Source organism: Gracilinanus agilis, chromosome 3, assembly GCF_016433145.1.
Source record: "Gracilinanus agilis isolate LMUSP501 chromosome 3, AgileGrace, whole genome shotgun sequence".
In the NCBI taxonomy this organism is placed as follows: Eukaryota; Metazoa; Chordata; class Mammalia; order Didelphimorphia; family Didelphidae; genus Gracilinanus; species Gracilinanus agilis.
Window position 1 is genome coordinate 462,063,804 of NC_058132.1, and position 23,293 is coordinate 462,087,096.

At 35.0% G+C, this 23,293-nt stretch overlaps 1 protein-coding gene and 1 pseudogene across 1 annotated transcript in view; one reads left to right on the forward strand and one right to left on the reverse strand.

Annotated features, from left to right (window-relative positions):
- Positions 1-23,293, forward strand: part of ARHGAP6 (Rho GTPase activating protein 6) — a 675,366-nt gene that overhangs the window by 103,489 nt on the left and 548,584 nt on the right. The gene's annotated exons all lie outside the window — the stretch shown is intronic.
- LOC123242550 lies at positions 3,755-4,638 on the reverse strand (annotated as a pseudogene).

Below are 23,293 nucleotides of genomic sequence, written 5' to 3' on the forward strand. Positions count from 1 at the left end.
AGGTATTGATATCCCATTTCTTACAGCTGTATAGCAATACCAGGTAAATGTTGGTAATCAAAAGATGTACTATTACTTTCATGAGAATCTTATGGTTAGTTAAAAAATGAACTTTTTTCTTGCTTATTTTTGTCATTTTTCAACTTTGTCCATTTGTCTGTCCCAAATATGCACAATGATGAAAATTCTCTTTAGGTTAGCTATCTATATGTATGTTGAAATTTATACAATAGACATCCTTCATCCACTTGATCTTTCCTGTATAAATAGACAGGTAAATTTCCTTTGAATTCAATAGCTCTCTTCTAAGAAGAAGTGTCTTGGGGGCTTGATGCAAGCTACAGCATGCCATCTGTAATCAGGGATATCTAGAAGACCTCATTATCCACAGGAAACCAACCATTATTTAAATCAAAATTTGTCCATCTGCAACCTACCCATTGTCCCTAATTCTATCCCCAGAAAATTAAAAAAAAATTTTTACTTGATCTTTCACATAGCAGTCCTTCATATACTTAATAGCAACTGTCATGTCCCCCTAAGTTTTCTCTTCTCCAGACTAAATATTCTTATATTCAAGAACCAGTCATATCACATGGTTATAATATTCCACACCATCCTGATTTTCCTTGTCTAAATCAAAGTTGTCAACATCCTTCATTAAATGTGACATACACTTCAGATAATAAAATATTTCAGATGCAGTTTTCTTTTATTGTGAAAAGTTATTATTAATGCAGCCTAATAAAACATTAGTTTTTTTGGTTGTCACACCATAGTAACTGGATCATGCAGAGCTTTTAGTCTAATAAAGGCCCTAGAAATATCTTATGAATTATTATACTTTATCCTTTTTCCAGTACACATGCAATTGAATTTCTAAACCTAAGCACAAGACTCTTACTTCTTCCTAGTGGATTTAATCTTAATAAGTTTGATCCATTGTTCTTTTCAATTGACAATGTTTTTTAATCCTGATTCTGTTAGCCATCATATTAGCAAAATCTCCAAAATTCTTGTAATCTGCAATTTTGGTAAGGGTTTAAAATGCTTTCAAGGGACTTATGACAAAGAATGCTATCTACTTTCAGAGTTAGAATGCAGATGAAAGCATGTAATTTTTCAATTGTTTATTTTGGTTTATGTTTTCGGGTTTTGGTTTTATAAGATTACTCACAAAAATGAACAATATGGCAATATATTTGCATGATAATACATATATAATCCAAATCTAATCATCTGCCAGCTCTGTGAAGGAGAACATAAGGGAGGGAGGGAGATAAGTTGGATAATAAAACTTGGGAAAATTTGTATAGAAGTTTGTTATTACATGTAATTGATAAAAAATTAAAAATAAATTAAAATGCTTTCAAGAATGGTTCTTATTAGGAAGGGGTATAGAATTGTAGGTTTGTATGTGGATGGGGTATATGATATATCAAAATTAGTTTTTGATTTTTTTTTGTTAAACATGTTATTTGTGCTTTCATCTAAGTAACTGAAAGAAAATGTCTAACAGCACATTTGCCTAGTTGAAAAGAGTAGATCCTCTATTTAGTCTTCCTCATGAGACCTCCTTTTGGACTGACAAAGTCATCAACAAACAAAGTCTTTGTTCTGGTCATTCATACAGATCTAAATCCACCTATTCTATTATCCAATCTCTCATCCATTCCATAACCTTCCATCTCTTTTCAAGGGCATTATGAGAGACTTGTCAAATGCCTGTTGAAATACAGGTATACACTATCTAGTAATCCTGCCAAAAATGGAAATGAAATTAATCTGACATAACCTTTTCCTGTTGAACTAATTCTAGCTTTTAGTGATAATGGATTTTCTAGCCAAGGGTTCAAAAGACATCTCATAATAATGTTATAGAATTTTACCAGAAAGTGAAATGAATCTCTAAGTACTGTTTCTCTTGACTTAGCTGCTGTGCCTAGGTGCCTCCTGACTCCTCTTTGACAGGTCCTTTATTCCACTGGTGAGTAATTCCCAGAATCTCTGTTTAAGGGCAGGACTCCAGACCAACCATCCCTTATTCTCTAGACTTATCCTATATGCCCCAACTCAGATATTTCATTACTCTCCTTCTTCGGCTTTTCAGATCCCCTTTCATATGCCATTTCTTTTAAAATAAAAGTTTTTGATGTTAGGTACTGTCTTCATGCTTATATTTATATCTCTTAGGGCTGAGCAGAGTGACTGGCACATAGTAAATGCTTAATAAAACTATGTTACATAGTTAGAAGGCATTTAAGAATCTACCGTTTCAGGAATCACAGGATTATAGGATTATTATGATAACATTTACCTGTTGCCATTCCCTAGAATTTCCATGTGATTACTAACAGTTGGCATTCATATAGGAATGTCTTTCAATATCCTTAGACACAATACTTCTGAGACTTATGACTTGAAACTATTGAAGACAACTAGGTGCCCTTTTGCCATTCATCCAATGACCAATTATCTTTAATTCTGTCATATTCCTTACACCATAGTGAATCAGTCAGTAAATCTTCTTGCTCACAGTATCTTTCAGATAGTACTCTTTTTTCCATTACTAGTACCATCTAACCAAGTTAGCAACTTTACATCTGGTGTATTTATTCTGATGAAATTCCCTGTCATATTTTCCCTCATCTATTTGTCCTGTATTCTTTATCAGTGATTTTCTTATATTATAATTTTCTTTTATGTTCAATGTTTTTGCATATCAAATAAATTTTGAGTATTATATAAGTGCTGTGAAAATTATGAGTGTGGATAAGGCAGAGGATGTTTAGAAGAAGACAGCCAATGCAGGTAGCTTGGTGGTTCAGTGGATCAAGAGCCAGGTCTAGAGATGGCAGGTCCTAGGTTCAAATCCGGTCTGACACTTCCTAGCTATGTGACACCAAACAAGTCACTTACCCCCCATTGTCTAGCCCCTACTGTTCTTCTGCCTTGGAATCAATACACAGTATTGATTCTAAAATGGAAGGTAAGGGTTTTTTTTTTTAAAGAAGGCAACCAACATGGTGAAGGTTCTTAAGTTTATGCTATATAAATATTGGTTCATAGAACTAGGCAGACTTAGCCAAGAGAGAAAAGAAAATTTCTTTTTTTTTAAAGAGTTAATCAATTAACTTAATTTTTTATTTCAGAACATGGTTAAGGTGACAATTGAAGCATTAGTTATACATTATTAAGATAAAATCACCACAATTTTGTGCAGTTCTACATTTTGACATTTGTAATGTTCATATGGAATGAAACTAAGTTAGCAATTTTGTAAACAAAATTAGAAGTAGCAGAATACAGTAATTCTAGAGGTACAATAGCAAAGCATTAAAAATACTACACAATAAGAAAAGAGAAACAGTATTACTTTCTAGAATATCTAGAATTATAGGTACCTGATTATAATACTTTAAAAAAATCTGTATTAGTTATCTTAACCATAATGGCTTATAAGAAAGAGTGGTGAAACTACTGGAAAGTTGATGCCATGAAAGTCAAAACTCTTGAACAGTTAATTTCTGTAAAAACCAGTATAAGGCTACAAAGACAATTTACAACTTGAACACAAAAGTGTGTCAAACAGTAATATTCCCAGTCATGATACAATACAAAAGGCTCTCATGCAGCAGATGCTTCTTGGCTCCCAGTAAGTTTATGTGTCTAATACAGAAGATGCTGAGTAAAACTGCCCAAGTTCAGTAGTTTCCATTATGTGAAAGAATATACAACTGCTTGAATTTTAAACTTATGGGATAGCGTGATCCATTAAATTTTTCACAATGTTTGATGCCATCCTTTTGATTATGTATTCAAAGATGAAAGCAGCCAGGATTGTAATGGTAATTACAGTCACAGATGTCAACAGTATGTCTGCAATTTGAGAGTCTTTCAGGCCAATTATGTCCTGACCATTGATTTCACAAATGTTGTGCTCAACGAGGAGACCATTTCTTGCTACAGAACTGTCTTTCATGATAGAGGTTATCTTTCCATTTTAAAAAAATGAATCCAATATGTCCTGTGCTATCCTTATGTATGGTAATAGTTCATTCAAATGGTCTGTCTCGAATAGTCATAGTTATCTTCTCTCCAAAAGCCTGTTTGGGAACTTTATGGATTTTATCAGAGCTTCACCCTGCACAATTTTCACCATTAATTTGCAGAATTTAGTCCTCAAACCTCAGTCCAACCAAAATGCTGGAGAATTGGCTTGGACCACCTGAGCAAAAATACCATTATCTGTTGACTTAAGCCAAAGGCCAATTTTTCCATCTTGATCTTTACATAAAATAACTTCATGGATTCCTTGATTTCTGCTCTTCAAATCCCAACATCATTACCAGTTATAGGAGCCACCATATAACTCATGGCAGAAGGCCTGGCCACCAACTGCTCCCTAGATGTTCCAGGAACCATGGCCATGTTTATATGTGTTTCTTCTTCATTTAAACCCAAGCCCATGTACTGAGAGAGTTCAGGATATAGATTAGGATAGAGATATCCATCTTGAGAAATGGAAGCAGAGGCATCTCACAAAACTGCTGAATTGGCAGGGTTTGCAGAAAAGGCTGCCTGAGCCTGTATTACTTTATCTACTTTCAGGTCTCTGAGTGATGGATACAAAGACATTTTTGCAGAATTTTACTGAGCCTCACTGGCAGTTTCCTCCAACGGGCCTCGACAGCTTCTTCCCAGCAGTGGTTCTCCAATATGAGAAAAGAAGATTTCTGAAGACATATTAACTATATTAAAATATTTTCAGGACAGTGGCAGCTGGGTTGCTCAGTGAATTGAGAGCCAAACCTAGAAATGGGAGGTCCTAGATTCAAATGTGGTCTCAGACACTTCTCGCTGTGTGACCCTGGGCAAATTGCTTAACCTCCATTGCCTTGCCCTTATCATTCTTCTGCCTTAGAACCAGTGAAGAAATCTATGTAATGCCATCTTAAATACAGATCTACACCCAGGAGACAAGGTGTATATATTGAATTTCCAGCAAACTACTCCAACAGCTATCAGAATTGGAGAAAAGGACTCTTGGATTTATTACTTGCATGTAAAATGGGTACCTTCCACTGACATTGAGTGATTGTATCCTGTCACATATATTGTATTTGTTGCTTGTTTATTTTTGAATTTGATTTTGCTTTAAGTTTACATATTAACCTAATCAAATCTAAGATGTTCTGTTACACAATGTTACCTTTAGTTAGTATGTTTTAGTTATTAGCTTTAAGTTCTGTTACATTGTACCCTCTTCCTGTGATTGGACTACGGATATTGGCATTATAAAAGTCCATAGAAAAGTTGGACAAACTCTTTCCCATGGCAAAGCCATTAGTCCCTATGGATGTTGAGTCTGTCATCACATCCATAAGAACTCTGTTTTGTCATGGGCAATGGTTCTAGTCATTAAGAATGAGACTTTACCATGACTTGCACCACAGGAATGTCACATGTCACCTAAACAGCCTTTTGGTCTTTTTGCCTTTGTTAGCTTCAAAGGATTTTAAATGACACTAAGCAAATTGCTGTAGGGACTCATGGTTGTGTTTTTTGTTCTATTTTTAAATTTCTCAAATAGAAAATGTTATAATGACAAAAAGCATACTTAAAGAAAACTACAAAGCAAGGTTCCTAAGTCTAGTGAGGAAGAATGACTTTTCGTTTCCCTATGTGAAATTACTAGAGTGATAGGGTGAGTGGGTACTGAGCCAGCAGTCCTGTTCTGAAACAGAGGCAGCTAGGTAGTATAGTCGATAGAGTACATGGGCCTAGAATCATGAAGATCTGAATTCAATCTAGCCTCCTTCCTTCACTAGCTGTGTGACCCTGAGTAAATTATTCAGCCTCTACCTGTCTCAGTTTCCTCATCTGTAAAATGAGCTAGAGAAGGAAATGGATAACTACTCAAGGATCTTTGCCAACAAAACCCCAAAAAGGATCATGAAGAGTTGGGTGTGACTGAAATGACTAAACAACTACAGTTCTTAAACATTTACCAGCATCCCACTCTGTGTGACTTTGAGTTAGTCACTTCCTGGCCCTTATTTTCCTTTTGGGTAAAATGAGGGAAATAAACTAGGTAACCAAGGAGATCCCTTCCACCTTTTTGGTTCTATGCTAAATTTGTGATTCTACTAACTTTTTGATATATTGTGAAAACACAAATCCTAATATTATTAGTAATAAATTAGTCTTTATATAGTGCTTTACAATTTGCAAAAAAAAATGCTTTATAGGGGACAACTGGGTAGCTCAGTGAATTGAGAGACAGGCCTAGAGACAGACAGGAGATACTAGGTTCAAATATGGCTTCAGATCTTTCCTAGCTCTGTGATCCTGGACAAGCCACTTAACCCTCATTGTGTAGCCCTTACCACTCTTCTAAGTTCTTGTCTTGGTTCTAAGACAGAAGGTAAGGGTTTAAAGAATTTTTTAAAAGCTTTATAAATACATATATGTGCCTTTTAATAGACTTATGAGTTTTGTAAAAAAGATATCTCCATTTTATAGAAGAAGGCAATGAGGCTTAGACCAATTAAGTAATTCGTTGCTAGTTAGTGTATAAATAATAACACTTTTAGATCCATTGAGCACCTTCTCTTGAAGAGTTCAAGTACAATGAAAAAGAAGAATTCCAGGCAGTAGAAATTTTGGCAAAGGGAGTAGAATGAATGGTAACTCTAAGCTAAGAAAAGGAGAAGGTACAGAGAGAGCAGCTAGAAGAAAAGTGTAGGGAAAATATCATGGAAGTAGGTTATAAGCATTAGTTACCTGATGCCTTTCCTTGGCATGAATTAAGAAAAGTTGGAGAGCCAAGGATTTTTTTTTCTTTTCAGAAATATTAGGTTATGACTTTCCCATAGGATCTGCCCTGAGCAGAAATCTGGAAAGAGTAGCTAAAACTAGTCATGTATGCAGTTTTTCAGGCTTTGGAAAACTAATCCTTTCAGCTGAGATGGATGTAATTACAGTCTTTTATTTCCTGTATGGAATTAACTCCTTGTTATGCTGGGAAATGAGAGTGCCCTTATGGACCTTTTGTTCTCAAAATAATGAGTTAAAGAAAAGTCAAATCATAGACACTAAGGTATCTCTCACCAAGTAAAACTAATGCCTTATATAATAATTACTTCAGAGCCACATATCCTCAATGTTAAAAATAGTGCTCATTATATTGACATGTAACTATTAACAGGAAGACAACGATTGTTGTTAATTTGTTGTTTTTAATTGTTTTTAAGGTTTAGTTCAAATCTGGCCTCAGACACTTACTAGCTGGTGACACTAGATAAGTCACTTAACCCTGTTGCCTCAGTTTCTTCATCTGTCAAATGAGCTGAAGAAGGAGATGGCAAACCACTCCAGTATCTTTGTCAAGAATACCCCAAATGGAATCATGAAGACTTGGACAGAACTGAATAACAGCAACAAAAAATTCTTTATATGTCCTTTCCATATTCATATCCTAGAGTTTATACTGATATTCAATTGAGCATCAGAGACCACCCTTCCTCCCTAACCTACCAACTCAGTCCCTGAAAAGAAGAAGATGAGATGAGTAGTAATGTAAGGAAAATAGAGAGAAGGAATGTCATAGATTTCAAACTAGAAGTAACTGCAGAGGTCATCTAGTCCAGCTCTGATATTACAGATGGTGAAATGGAACTCCATAGAATTTGAGTGACTTACTATTGTTCACACAAGTAATAAATGATTCGAGCCTAAGCCTATGATTCTATGTCCAGTACTCTTTGCCCTAAATGACAAAGACAGATAAATGAACTGATTTCATTCTTAATCTTAGTTCTTTCTGTATAAAAGAGATTAACTGAGTCTATATCTTGAATATTCTTCTCTTCTTTATTAGCAGTAGTGGAATGTCTGGAGTCAGGAAGACCAGAGTTCAGATCTCAACAAAGATACCAGCTGTTTGACTTTGAGAAAGTCACTTAATCCTGCTTGCCTCAGTTTCCTCATATGTCAAATGAGCTAGAGATGGAAATGGCAAGCCACTCCAATAGCTTTGCCAACAAAATCCCAAATAGGGTTGCTAAAAGTTAGATACACTAAAAGGACAGAACAACAACACACTTCCTTGTCTCTGTGATTTGCATTTTAAGGTTCTTTATTACTGGATGAATTACAGTACAACACATAGTTTGCATATTTCCTTCTGGTGGGGTAGAGTGCTATCCAGAGTATTTCCCTGAAAATTCATTAATTCAGTATTTCAACAAAGATTTGACTGTCTGCAATATTCAGTTGTGCTAGGTTCTGAAAATGTCTTGTACTATGCGTTAAAATGTTATGTCTAGTTTTGGGATAATTTTTCTTTGATGATTTTAAATGTATTCAATTCCTGCATAACACAAAAACATCTGGATATTTTAAAATATTAGTTGTTTTGAATAAAATAGAGAGAAAAATGCCTCCCTATTTGACTGAATTGACTATCTGTGACTGAGCAATTCTGCCTTTCATCTAAGTGATGAGATTTTATCATAGCCAATAAGATTTAAAATGTAATAGGCAATTGATTTCCATGTTTTTCCATACATTCATATATTAGATATCTATCATTAGATAGTGCATAGAATTTTATATTATATGCTTAAATTTTCAGCATGGGTTTACTTAAGAAGATATAATAAAACATTTCTGACCACACTGTCATGTTTAGTGCCAAACTAGATTATTCTCACAGGTGTGGAATTCTTATTTCTATTTCTATTCATCTTTATCCCATGTACTTTTACTGGTAAAGTTATGGTTTCACATGTCATAAGTCATAAAATGAGCTTAAAATTTATCAAAAGGCCTTAGGAAAAACCTGGTACCACTATATCTGTAGATTTTTATTTCAAAAGTAAATGTACTATAATACTGTATATATTTTTTCTAATGGCAGTCAGTCAAATGCTGGAGATTAAAAGAACAATAAAAAAGTCTTCTCTTAAGGAGTTCACAGTTGAGGGAGATAACATGTAAACAACTAATGAGCAAGCTACATGAAGGATAAATTGGAGATAATCATTAGTGGGGAGGAGCTAGCATTGAGGGAAATCATTAAAAGCTTCTTGTAAAAGGGATTTTTTTTTCTAGGACTGAAAGAACCTAGAGAAGCCAGGAGAAAGAGATGAGGAGGGAGACCATTCCAGGCATGGGAGACAGTCAGTAAAAATTCTCAGAGTTGGGAAATGTAGTATCTCCTGGGAGAAACAATAAGGAGGCAGGTGTCACTGGATTCCACAGTACACAGTGGGGAGTAAATATAAGAAGATCAAAAAGGTAGGAGGTAATGAGGTAATGAAAGGTTTTAAATGCCAAAGAGAGGATTTGATGTATTTGGGTACTGAGTAGTGTCTTAAGTACTAAGTAGTGTTTAAATATACACAAATACACACACACTCACATATACCACACACAAAGATGCTTGAAAATCTTATTAATTAAAAAGAAAACAATACAATATTAAGTAATCTGATTTCTGATCAGAGGAAAGATTAGGGACTTTGCTATGTGAAAGGAGGAGAATGAACAGAAAAAATGGTGTCCCACTCCTCTCAAATGTATGTCTACAATAAAATGGAAAGAATAAGAGATCAGTACAAGGCCAATTTCAGATGAGACACATGGGTTGCTTAGGATATACAATTGTGAGAAACTGCGTGTATGAGTCTTTGAGTCTGACTGGTTTTTGGTCAGCATAGCAAAGGTTCTTAGTTAAGGTTTTCTAATCATCTGGTCCAGGTGGTCCAGGTTCCTAGCCATGCCTGGCTAGATTCAAACAATTCAATAAGGTTTTCTCCCATTTCCCATAATTGAGTAAAGTTTCTCACAAGATAGAATTGAGACTAGACCCATAATTGAATAGAAACTAATTTAGTTCCAGAATTGAGTCATAAATCAAGTTCAGTGTAGTTCACTCAATTCTCTAATCTTCTCAATTAATTCAGTATGTGTACGTGTGTGTGAAAAAACTAAGTACATATACACATATATATGTATGTCTATATACATACAAACACACACAAACTTACACCTAATGTTAAATTGCAGATGCTGGACTCAAATATTCAATAATTTTAGAAATAATGGTGGGAACTTTAGGAACAACTATTTTAGGAATAATAATATCAGAAACAATTACAGAAATAACAGCTATGGAAATTATGGGAATGAAAGAAACAATAATCAAAATGAGGCAAATGATATGTTTCAGTATATATGAAATGGGGCATGTGCATACAATAGCCAAAATGTAAATCCTCAATGAGAGGAATCTCATAGAGGTACACATGGACCTTTATTGAGAGGGGAGAAAGGAATCAAAGATTAAAACATTTGATTTTCCAGACTCTGATATAATTACACCAGTCATCCCAGTCCATTCTTCCCTGGATAGCAATGAACCACATGTGACACTGAAAGTTGGAAATATGTTATATGATTGTCTTCAGGTACTAGGGCATCAAGATTTGTGCTGATGAGTACACCTGATTCTAATTGTAATTCTATTGGCTCTATCAATGTTGAGGGGGGAGGCCTGGAGCATCTCTGACAGTCCCAAAGCTTTCACCATGAATGGTGTCTGTGGGACCTTTATCCATGGAATATTCATTCCTTCTAATGCCTAACTCTCTTATGAATTTATTGGGGAGAGAACTTTTGTGTAAATTAAGAACCATGATAATATGTAATGTTTGGAATTCTAGGTGAGGCTTGACCCTGTATTTTGTAGGAATTCCATCCTGCCATCTTCTACATTACAGTAATCAAGATGGCAATATTACATTAAAACTATCTGAAGAACAAGAGATGGCCTATCTCCATGCGTTCCTCAATATCCATTATCAAAAAAAGCAATTGAGGGAATTATCTCAGTGATAAATTCTTTAATTAAGCAGCAAATAACAACAATCCCATGCAAATCAGAATACAATACACCTATCTTGCCTATTAAAAAACCCAAATTAGATGAAAATGGAAACCTATTTATCGATTTGTTCAAGATTTAAGGGATATTAATATTCATGCCATCAAAAGACACCCTGTTGTCCCAAGTCCATCCACTATTATTTCCTCTATTATGGTACCACTAAATATTTCACAGTAGTAGATTTGTGTTCCACCTTTTTTTCAATACCCATCCATGAAGATTCCTGTAACATATTTGCATTCACCTATGAGTTCCATAATATTTATAGCTGTTCTTTTTGTGATGGCAAAGAAGTGGAAATTGAGGAGATATCCATCAATTGTAGAAGGATTAAATAAATTGTGTTATTTGATTGGGAAGGAATATTACTGCACCTTAAAAACCAATGAGCAAATTAATTTAAAAGATTAACTAATTTAAAAACTTGAGAAATGAATAGAACCAAAGAACATTATATACAGGTTTAGATTTAATATTTGTAGAATAACTTGTGAATATTCCCCTCCAGAGAATGAATTAAAAAATGGAAACATGAAAAATATAATCTATATATACATATGTTTGCTAAACAATGCCTTTTATGGAGCAGGGAGAAAAAATTAGGGTCTGAGATATGTGGAAACAAATTCTATTACTAAAATTTTAAAGATGAGAGATTCCCAATGGAACATTAAATGTCCTAAAGGAAACTAGAGATGCAAAGGTAAATTTTCAGTGTGAGTATTAGTTCTTTGGAAATGAAGTAACATTACAGATGAAAGCTTATTATTTGATTACTTATTATTGATTATTATTGATGCATAATAAAGATCATATTATTTTCGCTGTTGATTGCCTAGACTTAAGAAAGTGTTACATAATTCAGATTAAAACTTAAAATTGTCATGTAAGTTTTTTTAAAAAAGTTGTTAAAACATTTATCAGTATACCCCTGGGTATAATTATGTTAATCATGTTTTTTTGAATTCCCAAATAAATACACATAGAATTCTTTATCTTATTTGTTTATTTATACTAAACATTTAAAAACCTCTGCCTGATATTCAAGGCCCTTCAAAATGAAAATTTGTATTTCCAGCCTTATCTCCTATTTCTTCTGCCCCTTAGCCAAAATAGCCTACTTTGCTCAGAACATATACTGTATTTTCCTGCCTCTATGTGGAATGCCTTCTTTTCCTCACTTTGCCTATTAATTTCCTATCTACTCTTAACAAGAACCTCTCAAAGAAGGAGTGAAATAGAATTTTAGAGATGAAAGGAACTTTAAAAGTTATCTAGTTCAACCTTTGCCTGAGGAAGAATCTTCTCTATAACATGACCTTCAAGTAGTCCTTCAGCCTTTCCTTGAAGACCTTCACCCTGAGTCATCTTCACCGTATCTTCTGAGGGACCCTATTCTACTCTTGCATGGCTATGGTTGTTAAGAAGTTTTTTTCAATTGAGTTGCCCATCAATTGGGTAATAGTTGAACAAGTTGTGGTATATGATTGTAACAGAATATTATTGTGCTATAAAAGAAATAACAAGCAGGATGATTTCAGACAATTCTGGAAAGACTTACATGAACTGATACAAAGTGAACTGAGCAGAACCAAAAGAATATTGAACTAGTAACAGCAATGCCTTTTGAACAACTGTGAATGACCTAGTTATTCTCTGCAATACAATGTCTCTCAGATGATCTATAAAATGAAGATATTAATAATTGATCTTGAAAGTCCCTTTCAGGTCTAAATAATAACCTACCCCAGGAAAAAAAAACCCAGGAATTTTCCAGATTTTGTCACAGACTTACTTTGTGATGTGAACCTAGGATTTCATATTCAGCTTGACTTGGGCAATGGGATTGATCACTGCTTCCTGAATTATGGACAGTATTCTAAATAGCTTGTGTTTGGTCGTTTTTGCTATTTGTCATGTTACACTGTTAACTCACATTACCTTTGAGTCTTACAGGACATTTTTTTTACTACAGGACTTTTTAAAGTAAGTTGCTGTCAAAAAAACTTCTCTTTGCATTCTGGACTTGTGCAGTTGATGATTTGAACCTAGGTATAGGATTTTACATTTTTTTCCTATTTAATTTCATCTTACTAGATGTAACCTTTAATTCCAACATATAGAGAAACTTTTGGATCCTGATTTTTAGTCAGCCAGTTCATCTAAGTTTTGTATTATCCACAAATTGCATTGTATACAACCTTCATCTAAGTCAGTGATGAAAATGTTGAAGAAAATAAGGTTGAAGATGCAGCTGTGTAACACTCAAGTATAGAATAATCTTTAAGTTAACACCAATTTTTTAATTAACACTCCATGTGTTCAATTAGTTCTGAGTGAAACCACCTAATTATCCAATCATCCAGCTCATATTTTCTGTCTTATCCACAGGGATGTGGAAATAATTTGTCAAAAATATTTTAATCCAGATGTGCTATCAATTGGTTTTTTTAGAAGTCATTATGAATATGTTATTTACACAATTGTTAAAGTACACAAATACAGTGGTAATACAAATGAGCTGTTCAGAGGTATTGGTTACCAATACACAGGATGATACAGACATTCTGATTACATTTGCTGCAGGTAATGGTAGGGAGTTAAATATCAAAGAAGGGCAAGAACTATCCACATGCAAACAAAATCCTAGAAATCTACATCAGAATTCACTTTTCAAATATACTCTTTCAATTTCAGGTCCTGGATACAGGGAGGAAGAAAGGCTGCCTTTGATATATCTTTCTGGCATTACATCAGAAACCACAGAGATTTACAAAGAAAGCACACTTTAGTGTAGGACTGTAGCTGATAATGAAATGCCTAAAGGATTAAATCAATCTCAGTAAGACATTTAACTACCCAAAAATATCGCTCTAGTAATGAATACTTTTTATTATTTTATTTATTTTTTATTTAATTATTTTTAAACATTTATTAATATTTATTTTTTAGAAAAGTTAACATAGTTACATAATTCATGCTCTTATTTTCCCCTTCACCCCCGAGGCCCCCTGCCCCCTTGCCCTCATGGCTGATGCGTACTTCCACTGTTTGTTTGTTTTTTTTGCAACATTTGTTTTAATTATTTATTTTCCCTCCCCCATTTAATAATTTTTATTTTTTAGAAAAGTTAACATGTTTACATGATTCATGCTCCTACTTTCCCCTTTACCTCTTGACTCCCCACCAACCCCCAAAGCTGATGTGCATTTCCACTGGTTTTAACATGTGTCATTGATCAAAACCTATTTCCAAATTGTTGATAGTTGCATTGGTGTGGTACTTTCGATCCCCAATCATGCCCACCTCAACCCATGTGTTCAAGCAGTTGCTTTTCTTGTGTTTCCACTCCTGTAGTTCTTCCTCTGAATGTGGGTAGTATTCTTTACCATAAGTTCCTCAGAACTGTCCTGGGTCATTGCATTGCTGCTAGTACAGAAGTCCATTACATTCTATTTTTCCACAGTGTATTGGTCTCTGTGTACAATGTTCTTCTGGCTCTACTCCTTTCACTCTGCATCAATTCCTGGAGGTCTTTCCAGTTCACATGGAACTCCTCCAGTTTATTATTCCTTTGTGCACAATAGTATCCCATCACCAGCATATACCACAATTTGTTCAGCCATTCCCCAATTGAAGGACATACCCTCATTTTTCCAGTTTTTTGCCACCACAAAAAGCACGGCTATAAATATTTTCATACAAGTCTGTTTATCTATGATCTCTTTGGGGTACAAACCCAACAATGGTATGGCTGGATTAAAGGGCAGGCATTCTTTTATAGCCCTTTGAGCATAATTCCAAATTGCCATCCAGAATGGTTGGATCAGTTCACAACTCCACCAGCGATGCATTAATGTCCCAGTTTTGCCACATCCCCTCCAGCATTCATTACTCTCCCCTTCTTTCATTTTAGCCAATCTGCTAGGTGTGAGGTGATACCTCAGAGTTGTTTTGATTTGCATTTCTATAATTATTAGAAATTTAGAACACTTTCTCATGTGCTTATTGATACTTTTGATTTCTTTATCTGAAAATTGCCTATTCATGTCTCTTGCCCATTTTTCAATTGGGGAATGGCTTGATTTTTTATACAATTTGTTTAACTCCCTGTATATTTGAGTAATTAGATCCCTGTCAGAGTTTTTTGTTATAAAGATTTTTTCCCAATTTGTTGTTTTCCTTCTGATTTTGGCTGCATTGTTTTTGTCTGTACAAAAGCTTTTTAGTTTGATATAATCAAAATCATTTATTTTACATTTTGTAATTTTCTCTAACTCTTGCTTGATTTGAAAATCTTTCCTTTCCCAGAGATCTGACAAATAAACTATTCTATGTTTACTTAACTTATTTATAGTTTCCCTCTTTATATTCAAGTCATTTACCCATTCTGAATTTATCTTGGTGTAGGGTGTGAGATGTTGATCTAAACCTAATCTCTCCCATATTGTTTTTCAAATTTCCCGACAGTTTTTGTCAAAGAGTGGATTTTTGTCCCCAAAATTGGGCTCTTTGGGTTTATCATACACTGTCTTGCTGATGTCACTTACCCCAAGTCTATTCCACTGATCCTCCCTTCTGTCTCTTAGCCAGTACCATATTGTTTTGATGACTGCTGCTTTATAGTATAGTTTAATATCTGGTACTGCTAGGACCTCTTCCTTCACATTTTTTTTCATTATTTCCCTTGGTATTCTTGATCTTTTGTTATTCCAGATGAACTTTGTTATAGTTTTTCATAATTCAGTAAAAAAGTTTTTTGGTAGTTTGATAGGTATGGTGCTAAGTAGGTAAATTGATTTGGGTAGAATGGTCATTTTTATTATGTTATCTAGTTTTACCCGTGAGCAATTAATGTTTTTCCAATTATTTAGATCTAGTTTTAATTGTTTGGAAAGTGTTTTGTAGTTGTTTTCGTATAATTCCTGTGTTTGTTTTGGTAGATAGATTCCTAAGTATTTTATATTGTCTAGGGTGATTTTAAATGGTGTTTCTCTTTCTACCTCTTGTTGCTGTGATGTGTTGGAGATGTATAGAAATGCTGATGATTTATGTGCATTTATTTTGTATCCTGCAACTTTGCTAAAGTTGTTGATTATTTCTACAAGCTTCTTAGTTGATTCTCTAGGATTTTTTAAGTATACCATCATATCATCTGCAAAGAGTGATAGCTTAGTCTCCTCATTACCTATTTTGATACCTTCAATTTCTTTTTCTTCTCTAATTGCTACTGCTAGTGTTTCTAGTACAATGTTAAATAACAGAGGTGATAATGGGCATCCTTGTTTCACTCCTGATCTTATTGGAAAGGCTTTGAATTTATCCCCATTGCATATGATGCTTCTTGATGGTTTTAGATATATACTGTTTATTATTTTTAGGAAAGGTCCTTCTATTCCTATACTTTCTAGTGTTTTCAATAGGAATGGATGCTGTATTTTGTCAAAGGCTTTTTCAGCATCTTTTGAGATAATCATGTGATTTTTGTTTGTTAGATTGTTGATAAGGTCAATTATGTGGATGGTTTTCCTAATGTTGAACCATCCTTGCATTCCTAGTATAAATCCCACCTGATCATGGTGGATGATACTCTTGATCACTTGCTGGAGCCTCTTTACTAGTATTCTATTTAAGATTTTTTGCATCTATGTTCCTTAGGGAGATTGGTCTGTAGTTTTCTTTCTCTGTTTTTGATCTACCTGGTTTTGAAATCAGTACCATATTTGTGTCATAAAAGGAATTTGGTAGGACTCCTTCTTTGCTTATCATATCAAATAATTTGTATAGTATTGGGATTAGTTGCTCTTTGAATGTCTGATAGAATTCACTTGTGAATCCATCAGGCCCTGGCAATTTTTTCTTAGGGAGTTCTTTGATGGCTTGTTCAATTTCTTTTTCTGATATGGGATTATTTAGGTATCCTATTTCTTCTGCTGTTAATCTAGGCAATTTGTATTTTTGTAAATATTCATCCATATCTCCTAGATTGCTATATTTATTGCCATATAATTGGGCAAAATAGTTTTTAATGATTGCCTTAATTTCCCCTTTATTAGAGGTGAGGCCTCCCTTTTCATCTTTGATACTGTCAATTTGGTTTTCTTCTTTCCTTTTTTTTATTAGATTGACCAGTACTTTGTTTATTTTATCTGTTTATTTCAAAATACCAGCTTCTAGTCTTATTTATTAATTCAATAGTTCTTTTACTTTCGATTTTATTAATTTCTCCCTTGATTTTTAGTATTTCTAATTTAGTTTTCATCTGGGGATTTTTAATTTGCTCACTTTCTAATTTTTTAAGTTGCATGCCCAATTCACTAATCTCTGCCCTCTCTAATTTGTTAATATATTCACTCAAGGATATAAATTTCCCCTTGTGTACTGCCTTGGCTGCATCCCACAGAGTTTGGTAGGATGTCTCAACATTGTCATTCTCTTCAATGAAATTGTTGATTGTTTATATGATTTCTTCTTTAACCAGCTGGTTTTGGAGAATCATATTATTTAATTTCCAATTAGTTTTTGATTTGCCTGTCCAGGTGCCCTTACTAATTATTATTTTTATTGCATTATGATCTGAGAAGGTTACATTTATTATTTCTGCTCTTTTGCATTTGTTTGCCATGTTTCTATGCCCTATTACATGGTCAGTCTTTGTGAATGTACCATATGCAGCTGAAAAGAAGGTGTATTCCTTTTTGTTCCTATTTATTTTTCTCCACATATCTATTAAATCTAATTTTTCTAGGACTTCATTCATCTCTCTTACCTATTTCTTATTTATTTTTTGGTTAGGTTTATCTAGATCTGAAAAAGAAATATTTAGATCTCCCACTAGTATGGTTTTACTATCTATTTCCTTGAGATCTGCCAGTTTCCCCTTTATGAATTTGGTTACTATGCCATTTGGTGCATACATATTGAGCAATGTTATTTCCTCATTGTTTATACTGCCTTTAATCAGGTTGTAATGACCTTCCCTGTCTTTTTTAATCATATCTATTTTTACTTTGGCTTTGTCAGAAATCATAATTGCCACTCCTGCCTTCTTTTTCTCATTTGAGGTCCAAAGGATTTTGCCCAAGCCCTTTACTTTAAACCTGTATGTCCACCTACCTCATATGTGTTTCTTGTAGACAATATATGGTAGGGTTTTGTTTTCTAATCCACTTTGTTATTTGCTTCCTTTTTATGGGAGAGTTCATCCCATTTACATTCAGAGTTATAATTATCAGTTATGTATTTGCTGACATTTTGGTATCCTCTCCTAGTTCTACCTCTTCTTCTTATACTATTTCCTTTTAAACCAGTGGTTTGCTTTAAGCCAGTAACCCTTGTACCCTCCCTTGATTTATTTCCCTTTCTACCCCCTCCCTTATTATTCCCCTCTTTTTATTTTTAAGGCCTAATGAATTCCCTCCCTCTTCTTGTCCCCTCCCTTTTTTGACCTCCCCACTCCTCTGCTCCCCTTGGTTTGTCTGTTCTAATTTTCTCAGTATGGTTAGATAGAGTTTTATATTCCAATGGATAAAGCTACTCTTCCCTCTCAGGGTTAATTACACTGAGAGTAAAGTTTAAATGTTACTTCTTAATGCTCTCTTCCTCTCCTTCTTATAATAGTATTCATCCCTTCCCCTTCCCATGCCCTTTTTGTGTGTAATAGACTATCCTATTTTTCTTATTCATTCAAATTTCTCTTGGTGTCCTCTACTATTCACCCCCCTCTTTCCCACCCCGATATAATCCTAGACCATTTAGTATTCCAACATCTCCCTATGAATAATTTCTTCTATTACTATAATAGTGAATACTATAATATTGAATAGACTTCCTTACAGGGAATTATACATAACATTTCTACACATAGGAATACAAATAATTAGATCATATTGAAACCCTTAAAGAGGCAAATTTAAAAAATATAAGTTTTCTTTCTTTCCCCTCTGTTTATTTACCTTTTCATGTTTCTCTTGATTTTAGTGGTTGAATATCAAACTTTCCATTCAGTCCTGGTCTTTTCTGTGCAAATACTTGGAAATCTTCTATCTTGTTGAATGTGCAAACTTTCCCCTGGAAGTATATAGTTAGTTTTGATCGGTAGTTGATCCTTGGTTGTAGACCCAGTTCTCTTGCCTTTCTGAATATCATATTCTAAGCCTTGTGGTCTTTTAGCGTGGAGGCTGCCAGATCCTGTGTGATCCTGATTGGTGCTCCTTAATATCTGAATTGTCTCTTTCTGGCTTCTTATACAATTTTTTCTTTTACTTGCAAGGTCTTGAATTTGGCTATTATATTCCTGGGGGTTGTCTTTTTTGGGTCTGGTGTAGAGGGTGATCTATGGATCCTTTCAATGTCTATATTGCCCTCTTGTTGTAGGACTTCAGGGCAATTTTGCTGAATAATTTCTTTTAGTATGGAGTCCAAATTTCTATTAATTTCTGCTTTTCAGGAAGACCAATGATTCTCAGATTGTCTCTTCTAGAACTGTTTTTTTGGTCTGTCACTTTCTATTTTCCTTTTATTTTATCAGTCTTTTGACTTTGTTTTATTTGTTCTTGCTGTCTTGAGAGATCATTAGCTCCTATTTGCTCAATTCTAGGCTTTAGGGACTCATTTTCAGTTATAATCTTTTGGTTTTCCTTGTCAATCTGGCCATTTCTGGTTTTCAATTTACTTGCCTCACTTTCCAATTGTGAAATTCTGCCTTGTAAACTGCTATTTTCTTGCCAGATTTTGGTTTCCAATTTGCTTACCATTTCGTTTGATTTTGGGGCATCTTTCCCCAATTGGGAGTTTCTGTCTTCTAACCTGTTAATTACCTTTTGAGCTATTTCCTACTTCTCTCACCAAATCTCTTCCATCTTTCTCATCATCTCAGATTTTAACTCTTCAATAGCTTGTGGCCAGTTTTCATTATTTTGGGAAGGTTTGGATGTGATTACTTGTTTGTTCTCTTATGCTGTTTGCTCTGTTGTCTTGGTTTTATCTTTATAAAATTTGTTGAGTATTAGAGACTTCTTCTTGTTCTTTCTCTTTTGGGGTTCTTGTTTGTGGCTTGCCATTGTTAGCCCTGTGCCCTGTCAGGTTTATCCTCACCCTCAGGGTCTGTCTGTGCTCTTTAGGCTCCTGAGGTCTCAGGTCTCTTTGTTCTCAGGGTCAAGCCTCCTGGTGGTCCCCTTGCTTGTTCCTCTGCGCAAGGCTCCTTTAACAGTGTCAGGGTGCTGCTTCCACAGTTATGCACCCCTCTGCACTGGGTCCCCACTCAGGGTCCACGCCTGTGCTCAGGATCTGAGTCCTTGCCTGTGCTCAGGATCTGTGTCTGCACTTGCATCCTTGCCCACACTTGTGCCTGTGCTCAGGGTCTGTGTTCAAAGTCTGTGTGCTCTTTAGCCTCTTAGGATCTTAAGTCTTGCTGCTCTCAGGGGCAAACCCTGGTGACCCCAGGTAGCTGCCAAGGACTTAATGTGTACCCCAAACTTGCTCTAACTCTTGTGAGCTGGCTTTGGCACTGTAGGTGGTATGGGGTGGGGGAGGGGGTTGCTCAACTCTTGTTTTAGTGAGAGCTGTTTCACCCCTTTATAGCATGGAAATGCCTCGATTCCACATACCTCCAGTGCTGTGCCCTGTTGTGGAGTCCCTTCTTTCCGCTGGGTTTGTTTTTATTTCTTCCTGAGGAGTCCTCTATGTTTTGGTTAGGAGACGATAAACAGATGCTTTTTACTCTGCCGCCATCTTAACCAGGAAGTCTAATCAATACTTTTTAAATCTTCCTATTGAAGTCCCAAAACTCAGGTCCCCCCAACCCTGTCAAGTAAACACTCTCCAAAAACTCATAAAAGCAACCAAATCAGGGCTCTGAAAAACCAATTGCCAGGATTAAATGGCAGAACTAATTAAAATGGAAGAAAAATGGTGATGAAAATGAAAGTGACTGGCAGAACCCTGCAACATAAATATAAAAACTGGGGTGTCTTCATGAACAAATGTTTCAGTTCTAGGAAATTAGGGGTACAAGACGAGGGAGACTGTAGGATAAATCGTGGTTATAGCTTAGCTTCCAAACAGAAAAGATTCTCCAATCGGCTGATTAGAAATAAATATATTTAAAATATATATACATATATATATATACATATATTGCACTTTGATTCCCAAGACAGAAAAAGCTCACATATACTTTCCTTGAGTAAGATTTGGCATCACTATGGTTAGATGTTTGTGTGAGTGCTGAAAGATTAACAATAAGAAACATCATTTTATGAAAAGCTACCAAGAGCAGAAGTCCCTGAGTGCCTCCAGAGAAGGGGTTGACAACCTTTTTGGCCATGAGAGCCATAAACACCACATTTTTTAAAATGTAATTTTGTGAGAGCCTTACATTGCTCACAGTGCCCGCTCCTGTAACAGTGGGCGCTCTTGTCACAGTGCCTAAAAAAAATTGACTTTATGGCTTCTGCAGAAAGAGCCACATCTGGCCTTTAAAAGAGCCAGATATGGCTCAAGAGCCATACGTTGCCGACCCCTGCTCCAGAAGAAAAAGATGCTGTGTATGGAGGCCATTTGCATTTTAGTAGGTTTTGAATCAACCCTGCATTTCTCGGTTTCTCTTCAGTTCACACATGCAACTCCGGGCTACAAAAAAACCTTGCCCCATAAATGCATGACCATAACCTGTTGGGATATTAAAATTTCCAATGTAGGTTGGAAGCATCTATTTCTTGGCACTTCTGGGGATTCCCCTTCATCTGTTCAGCTTACGTGGGTAAACCTTGGCATCAAATGATAGCAGACCAGTTATTTTCTCTTGAGTACACAGGTGTTACTACAAATGAAGTGCCCATCTGTATTGGTAGCATTTATAGTCAGTTTAAAATTTTCCCCAATTCAAAGGCATTCAGGCAACCAACATCATTGAGATAACTATACACAACCTCCCAGTCTCTCAAATTCCAGTTTTCTCACAAGAAAATCAGAAACATAAACTCAGATTTTAATCCTAAGAACTCTCAATGGTTCAATTTGGGTCTCAAGAGCCTTGGCCTTCAATATTCTTCAGACTTCTTGTTTCCCTTCCCATTATGTCAATTGTTTTACCTTGATCAACCTTGTCAAAAAAGGAAATCCATTTTATCTGCCATGATTTATTCTAATGAATTCTTTAAAATCAATTGTATTATCTTAACATGTTAAGTGGTAGTGGTTTGCATTTCACATATTCTTTAATGACCTTCCCAAGAAATTTGTCTAGGATGGAAACCAAGCAGATTGGATTATGAGTTTTTAAATCCTCATTTCTCCCTTTTCTGAAAATTGTGAAATTTGCTTTTTTTCCATCCTAAGGTACCTCTCCTTTTGGTCATGCTATCTCTTAACAACAGTTTTAGCAATTACATCTGCAAACTTTTTCACAATATTTTCACATCTATCCCTTAATTTCTTCTTACACTGTTCCCAAACCTGGTTGAGACTTCCATTTACTTTTTACTTGGACCAATAGTCACTTGTCTCTTTCTCAGTCATTAATTCCTGTTACTGTATGTGGTCTCCACTTTTGCAAAAGACCTCCAAATTTCCTTCTCAAGTTTTTATCAAGGACACCCTTGAACAATAATGCTTCAAGTGTTTTCACAAAAAATTTATAGACATGAATCAGTAGTTTTTTTTATCTTTTTCATCACTATTTTTGGGTGAGACATACCAACAATTATTTTTTTTCTAATTCTAAAATGGAACAGAACCCAATCTTTCAAATATCTTGACAATTTATCTCTGAGATTCCTTTAAATTACATTCCATCTAAAATGAATTCCTTCTCTATGTATTTGATCAGATCTTGCTGTTCTTCCTCAATTCCTTCTTCCAAAGTGTCATTACTATTTCTTCACATAGTACATTGGGTACCAAGATGATTGAGTCCAAATGTCATAGCTTCACTATTGTTGCTGATGAAAATAGATCTCCCAGCAGATGTGTTCTATTTCCCACCCGTTATTGTCCTTCTTCCAGTTTTTTCTACAATACTCTTGGGTGATCTGGTTTAGCAGGATCTCATGCCAAGGATTTTTGTGCCAGGTTCATTTTCTTTTAATTGCATTTTGCTGATTTGAGGCAGTACTTGGAGTTTTCCACTATCACCATACTTTGCAATTCTTTGCAAATGAGCTAACACTCTAAAACAGAGAGGTACTTGGCATGAAGATGAAGAACTGACTGGCTGTGGTGATTTCTTTGCTATTTTAGCTCCTTTGTTGTGGCAACCATTTTCATCAAATAAACTTCTCTAAGAAATGGTGATAGCCTAAGTGAATATCTTTGCTTTACCTATTTACCATGCATAAT